This window comes from Elephas maximus, chromosome 6, assembly GCF_024166365.1.
Source record: "Elephas maximus indicus isolate mEleMax1 chromosome 6, mEleMax1 primary haplotype, whole genome shotgun sequence".
In the NCBI taxonomy this organism is placed as follows: domain Eukaryota; kingdom Metazoa; phylum Chordata; class Mammalia; order Proboscidea; family Elephantidae; genus Elephas; species Elephas maximus.
Window position 1 is genome coordinate 116044118 of NC_064824.1, and position 15525 is coordinate 116059642.

The 15525-nt window shown below is 41.0% G+C and overlaps 1 long non-coding RNA gene across 2 annotated transcripts in view; it reads right to left on the minus strand.

Moving 5' to 3' along the window:
• The window catches only part of LOC126078079 (uncharacterized), a 470413-nt gene that overhangs the window by 446006 nt on the left and 8882 nt on the right, over window positions 1-15525 (minus strand). The window contains exon 2 of one of the 2 annotated variants that reach the window (XR_007517957.1): window positions 690-841. The exons of the other annotated variant lie outside the window; for it this stretch is intronic. This is a non-coding gene — a long non-coding RNA (uncharacterized LOC126078079). The remainder of the gene's footprint in view (window positions 1-689; window positions 842-15525) is intronic. 2 annotated transcript variants of the gene reach the window in all.

Here is a 15525-nt window from a genome sequence, read left to right on the forward strand (position 1 = left end):
GGATTCCCTATGAAAACATGGATTCATGGAACGATGAATGGAAAATGATGACTAAACCAACATGTGCAGATACAACAGACAAGGGTTGGGCTGTGGCAGGGCTCACTGTCCCCCAATAACTTCTCTCTCTTCCTACATTAATAATAGGATTTTTAATTGAGCACTTTACTACTCATAACAAAGATTAAATTTTCCAGCCTTCTGTGCAGCTATCAGTAAGGCTTCAAGTCCTCTTCACTTTCAGCAAGCAAGGCTGTATCATCTGTATCTCAAAGGTTGTTAATGAGTCTTCCTCCAATTCTGATGCCACATACAGCCTTCAGTATGGATTACACCCCAACATAAAGAAAACAAAATCCTCACAACTGGACCAATAAGCAACATCGTAATAAACAGAGAAAAGACTGAAGTTGTCAAGGCTTTTGTTTTACTTGAATCCGCAATAAACGCACCTGGAAGCAGCAGTCAAGAAATTAAACTACGTATTGCATCCAGCAAATCTACTGCAAAAGACCTCTTTAAAGTGTTAAAAAGTAAAGATGTCACTTTGAGATCTAAAGTGTGCCTGACCCAAGTCATGATATTTTTAATTACCTCATATGCACGTGAAAGCTGGACAATGAATAAGGAAGACTGAAGAAGAATTGATCCCTTTGAATCATGGTGCTGGAGAAGAATATTGAACATACCATGGACTGCCAGAAGAACAAACAAATATATCTTGGAAGAAGTACACCCAGAATACTCCTTAGAAGGAAGGATGGCAAGACTTCATCCTACATACTTGGGACATGTCATCAGGAGGAACCAGTTCCTGGAGAAGGACATCATTCTTGGTAAACTAGAAGGTAAGCAAAAAAGAGGAAGACCCTCAACAAGGTAGATTGACACGATGACTGCAACAATGGGCTCCCACATGGCAATGTTCGTGAGAACGCCTCAGGACTGGGAAGTGTTTCTTTCTGTTGTACACGTAGGGTTGCTGTGAGTTGAAACTGACTCCACGGCACCTAACAATAACTACTAACTTGCAGTTTTGTGTGGCCAGGGGACTAACCTCTTACTGGTATCATAAGGCAGCCTCCAAGATCTCCTTTAGGAGACAGATGACGTGCCCTCTGGGCCTCTCTTTTATCATCCTTTCTCCACCTGCCACGTGAAATATGGATGCCACCATCTTGGGTCATGATGGCAAGGGCCACAATCCAGGGATGGTGGAAAGGTGAACTCTAAGGAGACTTGACCCCCAAGAATATTGTTGAGCAGAACTATCACACCAGTCCTATAATGCTTTCCCCATACCTTGTGTTCCATTTCTGAAAGAAACAGCTTCTTATATACCCTGGAATGGGGGCTGCATTTGTGACTAGGTTTGGCTTCAAGTGACAGAAAACTTCAAGTAACTACCATTTAAATAGGATAGAGGTTTATTTTTCTCTCACATAAACAAAGGCCCACATCCTGTATTTCAAATCCGTTTCTTCTTTCTCTAGTAATAAAGACTATTATCAAATGCCATAGTCAATCCTCTCTTCTCTTAAGTGAATTATCCCCATGTGACTACCTCTCTTTGATTATAGGCTTCCTTTCAGCCCTGTGTCACCTCCTTGCCTCCTCAATGTCTACCCTTCTTCTTTACCCTTTGTCCCTTTTGAGTCTGTGAGTGTAGAATATCCCAGTTAGGGCCCATAAGTGCTGTACATCAAAGCAAAGCCACATGAAGTCTGTGGAACCAGTCACATGACTTTGAATATGGGCCCAGCAAGCCAGCAGAGAGGCATTGGTGGTTCATTGGTAGAATTCTCACCTTTCATGCCAGAGACCAAGGTTGGACTCTAGGCCAACGCACCTCATGCACAGCCACCACCGTCTGTCAGTGGTGGCTTGTGTGTTGCCACCACACTGAACAGGCTTCAGTGGAGCTTCCAGACTAAGACTAGGAAGAAAGGCCTGCCAAGCTACTTCTCACAAGCAGCCAGTGAAAACCCTATGGATCACAATGGTCTGATCTGCAATTGATCATGGGGGTGGTACAGGAGCAGGCAGCATTTTATTCCATTGTGCATGGGGTCTTCATAAGTCGGTGGCCAACTCGACAGCAGCTAACAACAACGACAAAGTCAGCAGAGGGGCAGACTGGCTTAAAGTAGCTCAACACTCAGCTCCCTTAGCATGACCCTAAAGGCAGGGCAGCGCCAACAGGAGAGAGAAGAGGCTGGCTCTGGCTCTAGGGCATGCAGCCTATACACTCAAGCAGCGCTGTAGGCCCAAGGCCAAGAGGCACACCACCTCTGCAGCTGCCTCCTGACCCTGATCTTTTGGGATCGCCTAGCCCCCATGCTTTTTCATTACCTAACCCAAAGGCCTCCTGAGGCAAATAAAGTTCTCCGTGTACAGTGAAGTTATTGAAGTGAAAAATAATAAACTTTCATGAGTGTGTTTCAATTTTCACTTGTGTTTATGTCCAAAGGTGTTTTTTATTTTAATAATTGCTGCTGGAAAAAGGGCAAGCCGCATGCTGCTAACTTGTTAAAGAGAAAGGGAGGGCAGAGAGAGAGGAAGAATCAGTGAGGGCAAGAGAGAGTCCGTGCTCAGCTGTAAATTTCTCAACAGCTCAGTTCTAATCCTCCCGGTTTTGAATCCCACCCTTAAAACCTTAATGATAGAGGGATAAAAAATATTATCTGGACCTTGCACTGTTGACAGTTTGCCCTGGGCTCATTTTAGCCATGACAATCCAATTGAGCAATTTTATTGTTTTTTTTTTTTTTTTTTTAAGAGAGAGACATCAGTGTTCTGTGGTGCCATTTCATAACGGGGAGTGTGTAAAAGGGAAGGAATTTGGAGGAACCAGGCTCTTTCCAGTTGGGCTTCAACCTGACCGTTGTTTTCAGCTCACTTTTATCTGGCAGAGTTTCTGTTTGCTTTTAAATGTCAGACAAGGTTAAGAAGCCTTTGAAATCTGCAAAAGATTCCCTGGACTTCTGGGGAGGATGCCTACCCTATAACAGTATAAATTGATTACCCCTCCCCACCTTCAAAATTGCTTTTCAGAGGGAACATTATCTGGGGATTCAAATGAAAGACAAAAGGATTAAAATAAATGCTCACTTGTGGGTCAGGGTATTTTACTCCAGGGTGAGTGAACCTAGAAATATTCAGATGTTATGTTTTTCTCTGTCTTTCTCATCTGTCTTGACTCAGATTTTCCCTAATCATATAGGATCAAGAGAAAATAGTGTGGCTAGGAGAGCATTTATATACTCTTTCCTTGGCCTTAACTCTGGAGCCTGCTGCAATGAAGAGGCACTTAGGGCTAATGATATGGAGCCTACTCCACCTCTAGAAGGGGCTCCACTTAGCATCACGGGTGTCTAAGTGGACTGACTGAGCGGTGATCAGCTCCCCAGGTCTCAGGAGGCTTTCCCAGGCAAGGTATGCCAACTCACAAGCCACAGATGGGGTCTACAAGAAATGTACCTTTTTCTGTTTTTTTGAAACAACTAAATTTATAGTTTGAAAAGCTATTCTGATGTACTTAAACTCAATCCTTTCAAGAATTTTTCACTTTCTCCAAGGCAGAGTTTGGGGACTTAGAGAGGACGAGGCCCATTTGGACCTCAAGCCATACGTCCACATCAGTATCTGCTGAGACACCCTTTGAGCACCTGGTCCTTGGTCATCAATCCAAACAGACTGCTGCAGAGTTGTCCTTTGATCCTGCTACCTGTCTATTCAGACCAATGGCTTTCTCTGCTATCTCCATGCTATGTTTGCCAATACAGGTCCCACTATGCTGTGTCTGGGTCATGCAGAGACATGGGAAGCTCAGTAAGGCACTAACCTCTGAGACTCTTGACACAGAACTTCCCTGCCTGAGATTCTATCTAGGAGACAGGGCCTCTCTTCCCAGTACCCACCAAAGGTAAACTTTCACCACTTTCCCATCTATTTTCTTCTACCATATTGATTTAGTAACGCTTCTCCTGGCATTTGTTTCTATGCTTTGAGTCTTCTTCCATTTCCCTAAGGTTGTGGGCCTTGGGGACCAAAGCTAGAAATAGTCTTCTGTTTCTATGCTGTGACAGTACCTAAGTCTTTCCTTGCCTTGAGAGTAGTCCGCTGGGCTGAAAAGGATATGTGTGAGTGTGTATGTGCACATAAGTACACACATACGCTGAGGATGAAGTAAACCATAGTTGATTGGAGGAACTTATAAGCACTTTGAAAACTTAGAGAGATACAGGCACAACACAAAATAATATCACAGTACACTGGCAATCTGGGATAATGAACAAAAGAGACACGGGAAAAATCAGTATCATAAAAATTTTCTTTTTTTATAAATACATAAAATAAATAACACTCGGTCTTATAGAGAAAAGGGGTGACAATATTTCAATACTAGCATTGAAAGAATAACTGCAAAAAACTGTCGTTTATAGCTCTTAGAAAACAATTAAGTAATTAACCTGAACACTATATATGCTTTGTTTCTCTGAAACTGCTCCTGCTGAATCTGTAACACATCTACTGTTTAACAAGCTGAAGTAGGAACAGAGTTGGAAGGAGCCTTGGTTTTCTCATGCAAGCCCTGGAGGATAGGACTGAAGAGATCTACCCCGAAATAACCTCAGGAAGACTGCCCACAAGGACTGCCCAGCCCTCTGCTCCAGGGGTCAGGCCACGTCACTGTCCCAGGAGTAGAAGGTGGTGTGCACAGGCTGGGTGGTCAACGTCAAGAGCAGAGGGAGGAGGGTGTGGTAGTACTGTGACACTAAGGAGTTGCCTGTTTTCCAAAGGCCAAGTCCCACCCCAAAGTCAAAGAGCTAATCTCACGACTTGGCACCCAGGAAGGGAAAGGCACGAGTCAGAGTATCCTCACAAAGCAAGGAAATGCCAATTTCTAACTCATCTCCAAGTCACAATCCTCCAGGCCTCAGAATACTGAGGCTAACCACTCCTGCCAGCCCCAGACTTCCTCCAACCCGCTTTGTTCCAGCACAACCCAGGGCTCCTACCACACATGCAAAATAACAGGCCACAGCATGGGGCAAGGGCTGCAGCCAGGTAATACGCATTTTATACCTATAGGCAAAGAGGAGCCTTTGTAAAACACTGAGGCACCTGAAGTCGCTGTCCAATTCAAGTGTCCTACTTCTACAGTCCTTTCCCTACTCTCTTTCCTGACATCCCTTCTCACCATAAGGTCAGAATATTCTTGTTCTCATCTCTTCCAGAAGATAGGTACAGGTGAGAAGAAGCTGAATTTGGAGTCATAGGACCTGTGTCGGAGCCCAGGCTCTGTCAATATCTGGATGAATCTGGGAAGCTCAGTGTTCAGCACATGAGAGGTCCTCATAAGTGTCTTTCGAATGTGAATCCATCTATGATCCTAGAAATGTTCTGCTATTAGTAATTTGAAGTTCAAACACTAATTTTTCTACGTATGAATATTGCTTTTTAAAGCCAAGAAATTCCATAAATCATTACCTTAAGATTAAAATCTATTGACTAAGACAGTACATCAGAAACCAAAGCTATATTAATTCAGTACCCCCTTGGATATGAATTGTATTTGTTAATTAAAATAACATCTACTTGTATTTAAAAATCATAGTACATATATGTACAAAGTAAAGCAACCATTCAGTCTATAACAATACTTAATATATACATAACCCAGAACCCAGTGCCCTCGAGTCGATTCTGATTCATAGCGACCCTATAGGACGGGGTAGAACTGCCCCATAGAGTTTCCAAGGAGCGCCTGGCGATTCAAACTGCCTACTCTTTGGTTAGCAGCCGTAGTACTTAACCACTACGCCACCAGGGTTTCCTAATATATACACATATTCATTAAAATAATTCTAAGACTCTAAAGGTTAAGCCCCCAATAGTTTGAGCATGTATACTTTTATGTTCATAAGTATCACCAGGCTAATTTGCATCGTTATCCCGGGTTCCTAGGACCCACCCCCAGAAACTGGAAGTAGAGCCCTTAAATTTGCATTTTAGCAAGGACTCCTAGCTTTTTTTCTTAAATCGTAACGATCCTCTGATCACTCATGAGAAGTACTACCTCAGGGAGATCTACTTGATTTACCTGTCTATATACGAGGGTAACTTTTCATAATTTTACTAAATAGAACTTCTATTTTCAGGCTGTTAATACTTTGTATTGGAGTTGTGCATCATCTATCCATAACGTCTTTTGAGGTCGAGGAAAGTAAACATTATGAAGGTTCATGGGAAATATGGACTTGATGGCTAGGTCTTCAGATTGGAAAAGTGCTAAAAGATGGAATTTAGTGCCTCATGAGTGTAAATTAAAGCACATGATTCCTAATTGTCTTAGTCTTTCACAGTAAGGGCTCAATGCCTGCAATCATCATTTCTAGTCCTGCAAAGAGAAATTGAAGGAGGTTTGTGTTACTTCTTATTGGCTCTAGACAAATTTTACAGACTCAGTTTTGGCCAGAGTTATTTCTTAATTGTGTGTATTCCAAATCATACAATCCAGAGATCCATAATTGGACAGCTCACGCAGTACTAGAAGTTTAGCTATCCTTCTACAATAAACATAGGGATGACCATGGCGTCACTATTCTTGGTCTGGGCATGGCCTTTGGCTCATCCATCCAAAAGTCCAATTAGAGAACAGGGATGGTTTCAGAATCCATTTTGTCTAAAGGGAAAGAGACTTGCCCCTTTCAATAATGCCATGGAATTTCCGACCCGATTATGAAGAGCTCTGATGAGTCAAACTTAGGCTAGGTTCCTGGCTCTACATAGCTCCCACATTTTTGCAGTTTTGGATTCCTCTAGAATTCCTCAAGTCTAAGTCCCACACTGACTCCAGTTCCTATATTATATTGGCAATCAGAGGAGCATAGCAAGAATCTGCTTCCCTAGCCCAAGTTTCCATTTAACTCAGAAAACAGAGCTCTTAATTTATATTTCCCTTGACAAAAAAATGGTTTAACTTACAGGGGAAAGGCGTCTCAGGAACTTGGACAAACTTGAGAGGAGAACTAAATTATAGGTTAGATAAAATTCAGCCTTCCCACTTCAGCCAGGTTCTGCCATCTCCAGTTACTATAAACAACTGGGATTTTTAAAGTGTTGAAAAAATACATTGACAACCCCCTCAAGGGAGAAAGAGATTACAAGACCATTTTGACCCTCTGTGCTGCTCAGTGGTAATATGGTTATACAGGAGAGCTGTAACACCAGACAAGGATATCAGGCTACTGTTCCACTGAGCCCTTGGAAAAGGGAGAAAATGGTCCCAACATTTGTCATTACCTGGGGTGCCTTACTATAAAGAATGCAGAGAATCCATACGAAGGAAGACAATACCTTCTGAGACCTCTGTCTCTCTACCTCACACACACACTCTGCACACATACACACACACACACACACACACACACACACACCCCACAAATAGTAAAGGTGGATTATCACCCTACTTTGCAAGCATTTGGACAGTGTCTACCTACTGCTGGGAATTCTACAGGCAAAAATGTTGAAGATAAGGGTCACAGAAGAAATAGAGATAGAAATTCAAGAGCATTCTTTTGTGTTTCCATGCTTCCCAAGAAACAGTAAATTACTATACATTGTTTCCAAAATATACAAATCAGAGAAGGGGTACTGATTAACCTTGACTTGGCTTTGATAATGAGATATAGTTCTATAATGCTCTCTTCCTTTCTGAAAAACTGCAGAGGTCACAATCTATCCAGTGATTCCTTAAGAGAAGTAGTCAACTTGAGGAAACCCACTTCCATCCTGTAAAAGCCCCTATACAGAAACATGCAAGAGCCCCTGATGGAAAACTGAGCAAAGATGGGAAGTGTGCTTTTGGTGAGCTCCTCTGTGACTTTGGTCAAGACTGTTCCCCTCTCAGGACCTTGGTTTCCTCATCTGTACAATGAGGGAGTCAGACTGGACTTCCAAGGCCCTTTCCATCTTGCATTGTACACAGGTTTGTGAACCTATGCCTTCGCACCCCTCACAGCTCTCTTCTCTACCCTGTGGTAAGACCCTGACTCCAGCCTCTTTCCCGGGTCCCCATATTATCAGAGGAAAAAGAATTAGAATAATAAACGCTAAACAATCAGAATCTCTTTGGGTTACTGGCTCCCGGTTGGGGGCAGGAGCAATATTTGCATCTTAACAAGGCCTTATGGCACTTTAGGAATAGTACAGTTGATAGAAGAAGGAAGGGAAAAGGAACAGCAGACTTGCTGGAGATTTTTAGCTTACTTCTCAGGTCCTAAGTGCCACTTTTTATGTATAACATGGAACTAGAAAAGACTGTTTCATAAAGGAGGGAAGTAGCCCTCTTCTTTAACCTTTTTCTTTAACCAATCTCTCATATTCAGGACCCTTGGAAGAGGAATAGGAGGAAAGGAAAAAAAAAAAAAAAAAGCAGGGGGAATTACACCAAAAGGAAGGATCTAATTAAGAAGGCTTCTGTTTAGGATACACAGGGAGAAAAAGAATGAAGATCATCAGGGATGCAAAGTATGTGTCCAATAGGCTGCCAGCCCTGGAAGCCATAGCTACATGATCATAGCTTCCCATGCTTTTCAAATTGCCTATCCGTGCAGCCTCCAGGCAGCCACCATTGGTGGTGGTGGGGTTGCGGGGGTACCTATTCACAATCTCTGAAGTTATATTTAGCAATTTCAGATGCTGGCGACAGAAGTTAGAGAGGAGTGTAGAGCTCTTCTGACATATTGAGGGTGATGACATAAACAGACACCTCGATACCTAACTATCAGGACCACTGTCAGAGATAGAAAATTCACAAACCACGGTTCACCTCCAATTCTAAGAGGTCATAGAAATGCTGTGCTCCCTCAGCCACCCGAGGGAGAAACCACCTCTACAACCCACCACGTTTCCATCCAGTCTCTTCTTGAGAGCCTGCAGTAGCAGGGCGCTCATCACCTTCTGAGTCTTCTTCATTATTAGGCAGCTCTACCAGAACGTTTTTCTTGTATCGAGGAAAGTTACTTCTCTATAATTTGTATCCAGAGTCCAGTTTGAACATCTTTGGGCCAGTTCCCTAGGGCCTGATGTCATCACCCATGTCTCCCTTTGTCCTTTCTTCTGTAGGCCAGACATGCTGGGTCCTCCAGGTGTTCTTCATACAGCATGGTTTCCTATTTAATCTGATATGGACAAATATTTCTAGTGTTTGAAACAGGGACAAAGGATAGTTTCTCCCCATTTTGATCCTAAAATAGAAAGCTTTTGCTCTGTCAGTAGGCCATATGATAGCTGTGATCTTGGGCAGGGAGTATTATCCTCTACCTGAACTTTAAAGGTTTAAACTTCATGGGCTCCTAGGTCCCTCCCAAAACTGCAAATCTAAGAACGTATGAACTGGCATCATCTGCTGAGTTTACTAACCCCCCACATATCTGTCAGTTTGTCGTACTGTGGAGGCTTTGGTGTTGCTGTGATGCTGGAAGCTACGTTGCCAGTATTCAAATACCAGCAGGGTCACCCATGGTAGACAGGTTTCAGCTGAGATTCCAGACTAAGACAGACTAAGAAGAAGGACCCTGCGGTCTGCTTCTGAAAAGCATTAGCCAGTGAAACCTTATGAGTAGCAGCAGAATATTCCCTGATATAGTGCTAGAAGATGAGCCCCCCAGGTTGGAAGACACTCAAAAGACAATTGGGGAAGAGCTGCCTCCTCAAAGTAGAGTCGACCTTAAAGACATGGATGGAGGAAAGCTTTCAAGACCTTCATCTGCTGATGTGGCACGACTCAACATGAGAAGAAACAGCTGCAAACATCCATTAATAATCGGAACCTGGAATGTACGGGGTATGAATCCAGAAAAAATGGAAATTGTCAAAAATGAAATGGATTGCATAAAGATTGATATCCTAGGCATTAGTGAGCTGAAATGGACTGGTATTGGCCATTTTGAATCAAACAATTATATGGTCTACTATGCCAGGAATGACAACTTGGAGAGGAATAGTGTCGCATTCATCATCAAAAAGAACATTTCAAGAACTTTCCTGAAGTACAACACTGTCAGTAATAGGACACTATCCACATGCGTACGAGGAAGACAAGTTAATACCACTATTATTCAAATTTACACACCAAACACTAAGGCCAAAGATGAAGAAATTGAAGATTTTTACCAATTTCTGTAGTCTGAAATTGATCGAGCATGCAATCAGGATGCACTGATAATTACTGGTGATTGGAGTGGGAAAGGTGGAAACAAAGAAAAAGGATCTGTAGTCGTAAAACATGGCCTTGGTGAAAGAAACAATGCCAGACATTACATGATATAATTTTGCAAGACTAACAACTTCATTACTAATACCTTTTTTCACCAATGTAAACGGCGACTATGCACATGAACTTCACCAGATAGAATACGTAGGGATCAGCTGACTACATCTGTGGAAAGAGATGATGGAAAAGCTCAACATCATCAGTCAGAACAAGGCCGGGGCAGAACAGACCATTAATTGCTCATGTCAAGTTCAACTTGAAACTGAAGAAAATTAGAACAAGTCCATGAGAGCCAAAATATAACCTTGAGTATATCCCATCTGAATTTAGATACTATCTCAAGAATAGATTTGACATACTGAACACTATGACCAAAGACAAGACAGGTTGTGGAATGACATCAAAGACATCATACATAAAGAAAGGAACAGGTCATTAAAAGGACAGGAAAGAAGGAAAAGACCAAAATGGATGCCAGAAGAGACTGACTCTGAAACTTGCTCTTGAACATCGAGTAACTAAAGCAAAAGAAAGAAATGGTGAAGTAAAAGAACTTAACTGAAGATTTCAAAGGGTGTTTCAAGAGGACAAAGTATTATAATGACATGTGCAAAGAGCCTGAGATAGAAAACCAAAAGAGAAGAACATACTCAGCATTTCTCAAGCTGAAAGAACTGAAGAAAAAAATTCAAGCCTCGAGTTGCAATAGTGAAGGATTCTATACGGAAGATATTAAACAACACAGGAAGCATCAAAATAAGATGAAAGGAATACACAGAGTCATAATACCAAAAACAACTGGTCGACATTCAACCATTTCAGGAGGAAGCACATGATCAGAAGCTGATGGTACTGAAGGTGCTGGCAAAAAACAAGGCTCCAGGAATTGACGGAATATCAGAAGAGATGTTTCAACAAATGGATGCAGTCAAAATTGTCTATGCCAGGAAATTTGGAAGATAGCCACTGGGCCAACTGACTAAAAGAGATTCATATTCATGCCTATTCCAAGAAGAGTGATCCAACTGAATGCAGAAATTATCAAACAATATCATACCACACGCAAGTAAAATTTTGCTGAAGATCATTCAAAAGCAGCGGCAGCAGTATATCAATAGGAAACTTCCAGAAATTCAAGCTGGATTCAGGAGAGGATGTGGAACCAGGGATATCATTGCTGATGTCAGATGGATCCTGGCTGAAAGCAGAAAATACCAGAAAGATGTTTATTTGTGCTTTATTGACTATGCAAAGGCATTAGACCGTGTGGATCATAACGAATTATCAATGACATTGCAAAGAATGGGAATTCCAGTACACTTAATTGCGTTCATGGGGAACCTGTACACAGATCAAGAGGCAGGCGTTTAAACAGAACAAGGGGATGCTGCATGGTTTAAAGTCAGGAAAGGTGTGCGTCAGGGTTGTATCCTTTACCTATTAAATCTGCACGCTGAACAAATAATCCGAGAAGCTGGACTCTTTGAAGAAGGATGGGGGATCAAGATTGGAAGAAGATGTATTAAGAACCTGAGTTATGCAGATAACACAACCTTCCTTGCTGAAAGTGAAGAAGACTTGAAGCACTTACTAAGGAAGATCAAATACCACAGCCTCTAGTATGAATTACACCTCAACATAAAGAAAACAAAAATCCCCACAACTGGACCAATAAGCCACATCTTAATAAACAGACAAAAGACTGAAGTTGTCAGTGATTTCATTTTACTTGGATCCACAATCAACACCCATGGAAACAGTGGTCAAGAAATCAAAAGACACATTGCATTGGGCAAATGTGCTACAAAAGACCTCTTCAAAGTATTGAAAAGCAAAGATGTCACCTTGAAGACTAAGGTGGGCCTGACCCAAGCCATGATGTTTTTAATAGCCTTATATGCATTTGAAAGCTGGACAGTGAATAAAGAAGATGGAAGAACTGACACCTTTGAACTGTGGTGTTGGCAAAGGATACTGAATATATCACGGACTGCCAAAAGAACGAACAAATCTGTCTTGGAAGAAGTACAGCCAGAATGCTCCCTATAAGCAAGGATGGCGAGACTACATCTCACATACTTTGGACATGTTATCAGGAAGAATCAGTCCCTAAAGAAGGATGTCATACTTGGTAGAGGGTCAAAGAAAAAGAAAAAAGACCCGCAAGGAGGTGGATTGGCACATTGGCTGCAACAATGGGCTCAAGCATAACAAGGATTGTGAGGATGGCACAGCCTGGGCAGTGTTTAGTTCTGTTAAACATAGGGTTGCTATGGGTCAGAATTGACTGGATGGCAACTAACAACAACAACAAGTTTACTGACTAGTCTGGGGCTACTTAAATTCCTATTAAAGAACAACAAGGTAAGTCCCAAAGCCTAAGACAGGCTTAGGACAGGGCAAAGTGGCCAGGAATGTGGGCATTACATGACCAAGACCTGAGAGTAATCAAGAATTTCTCAACAACCAGGGATATAAAATGCGGGTAAAAAAGAAATCTTTAGGGCCATTCCTATTATCTTTATGTTGGATTTGTTCTTAATCTCTTCCCAGTGCCTATAACAAGCCCTGGCACATAGCAAGCGTAGAATGAATGAATGAATCCTAATTAGAAACTTGTTAATAACTCCAAGCTTTTATCATTAAGTCATCTCCACAACCAACACTTATTAATTTCTGCCTGTGTACTAGGTACCGTACATAACTTTGACATGAGCTCAGACCTCAAAATATGGTGGAGTACATAAGATATTTACCAAAACGGCAATAAATGCAGTAAAAAGGGATTAAGGTAAGACACAGTGGCCGCTAAACAATAGGGAGATATTGGTTTCTAATGTCAAGGGGGTTAATGAAAAGCCACCATGTAAAAGGACTCACTTCACATAGACAGCTCCACAATAATAGTAGGAGACTTCAACACACCACTTTCGGTGAAGGACAGAACATCAAGAAGCTCAATAAAGACACAGAAGATCTAAATGCCACAATCAACCAACTTGACTTCACAGACATATACAGAACACTCCACCAAACAGCAGCTAAGTATTATTTTCTTTTCCAGAGCACATGGAACATTCTCCAGAATAGACCACATATTAGGTCATAAAGCATGCCTTAACAGAACCCAAAATGTCGAAATATTACAAAGCATCTTCTCTGACCATAAGGCCATAGAAGTAGAAATCAATAACAGAAAAAGCAGGGAAAAGAAATCCAACACTTGGAAACTGAACAATACCCTGCTCAAAAACGACTGGGTTATACAAGACATTAAGGATGGAATAACGAAATTCATAAATCTGATAAGAATGAAAACACATCCTATCAGAACCTTTGGGACACAGTGAAGGCAGCGCTCAGAGGTCAATTTATATCAATAAATGCACACATACAAAAAGAAGAATGGCCCAAAATTAAAGAATGATCCCTACAACTTGGACAAATAGAAAGAGAGCAAAAAAAAAAAAAACCCTCAGGAACTAAAAGAAAGCAAATAAAAATTAGAGCAGAATTAAATGAAATAGAGAACAGAAAAACAATCAAAAGAGTTAATAAGACCAAAAGTTGGTTCTTTAAAAAAATCAACAAAATTGATAAATTATTGGTCAAACTGACAAAAGAAAAACAGGAGAAGCAAATAACCTGAATCAGAAATGAGACAGGCGATATCACAACAGACCCAACTGAAATTAAAAGAATCATATCAGATTACTACAAAAAATTTTACTCTAACAAATTTGAAACCAAGAAGATATGGATGAATTTCTACAAACACACTACGTACCTAAACTAACACAAAGAGAGGTAGAACAACTAAATAAACCCATAACAAAAGAAGAGATTGAAAAGGTAATTTGAAAACTCCCAACCAAAAAAAGCCCTGGCCCAGAAGGCTTCACTGCAGAGTTCTACCAAACTTTCAGAGAAGAGTGAGCACCACTACTACTAAAGGTATTTCAGAACATAGAAAAGGATGGAATACTCCCAAACTCATTCTATGAAGTCAGCATATCCCTGATACCAAAACCAGGTAAAGACACCACAAAAAAAGAAATTTACATACGTATATCCCTCATGAACTTAGATGTAAGAATCCTCAACAAAACTCTAGCCAATTGAATTCAACAACATATCAAAAAAAATAATTCACCATGACCAAGTGGGATTCATACCAGGTATGCAGGGATGGTTCAACGTTAGAAAAACAATTAATATAATCCATCATATAAATAAAACAAAAGACAAGAACCACATGATTTTATCAATCAATGTGGAAAAGGCATTTGACAAAGTTCAACACCAATTCATGATAAAAAGTCTCAACAAAATAGGAATAGAAGAAAAATTCCTCAACATAATATAGGGCATTTATACAAAGCCAACAGCCAACATCATCATAAATGGAAAGAGTCTAAAAGCATTCCCCTTGAGACAGGGAACCAGACAAGGATGTCCTTTATCACCACTCTTATTCACCATTGTGCTGGAGGTCCTAGCCAGAGCAATTAGGCTAGATAAAGAAATAAAGGGCATGCAGATTGGAAAGGAAAAAGTAAAGATATCTCTATTTGCAGATGACATGATCTTATACACAGAAAACCCTAAAGAATCCTCAAGAAAACTACTGAAACTAATAGAAGAGTTCAGCAGAGTATCGGAATACAAGATAAACATACAAAAATCAGTTGGGTTCCTCTACACCAACAAAAAGAACATCGAAGAAGAAATCACCAAATCAATGCCATTTACAGTGGCCCCCAAGAAGATAAAATACTTAGGAATAAATCTTACCAGAGCTGTAAAAGACTTATACAAAGAAAACTACAGTACACTTCTGCAAGAAACCAAAGCAGACTTACATAAGTGGAAAACATACTTTGCTCATGAGTAGGAACACTTAACATTGTAAAAATGTCTATTCTACCAAGAGTGATCTATAGATACAAATTCCAACAACATTTTTTAATGAGATGGAGAAGCAAACCATCAACTTCATGTGGAAGGGAAAGGGGCCCCGGATAAGTAAAGCATCATTGAAAAAGAAGAACAAAGTGAGAGGTCTCGCTCTACCTGATTTTAAAGTCTATTATACTGCCACAGTAGTCAAAACAACCTGGTACTGGTACAACAACAGATACATAGACCAACGGAACAGAATGTGAGAATCCAGGCATAAATCCATCCACATATGAGCAGCTGATATTTGACAAAGGCCCAAAGTCTGGTAAATGTGGAAAAGA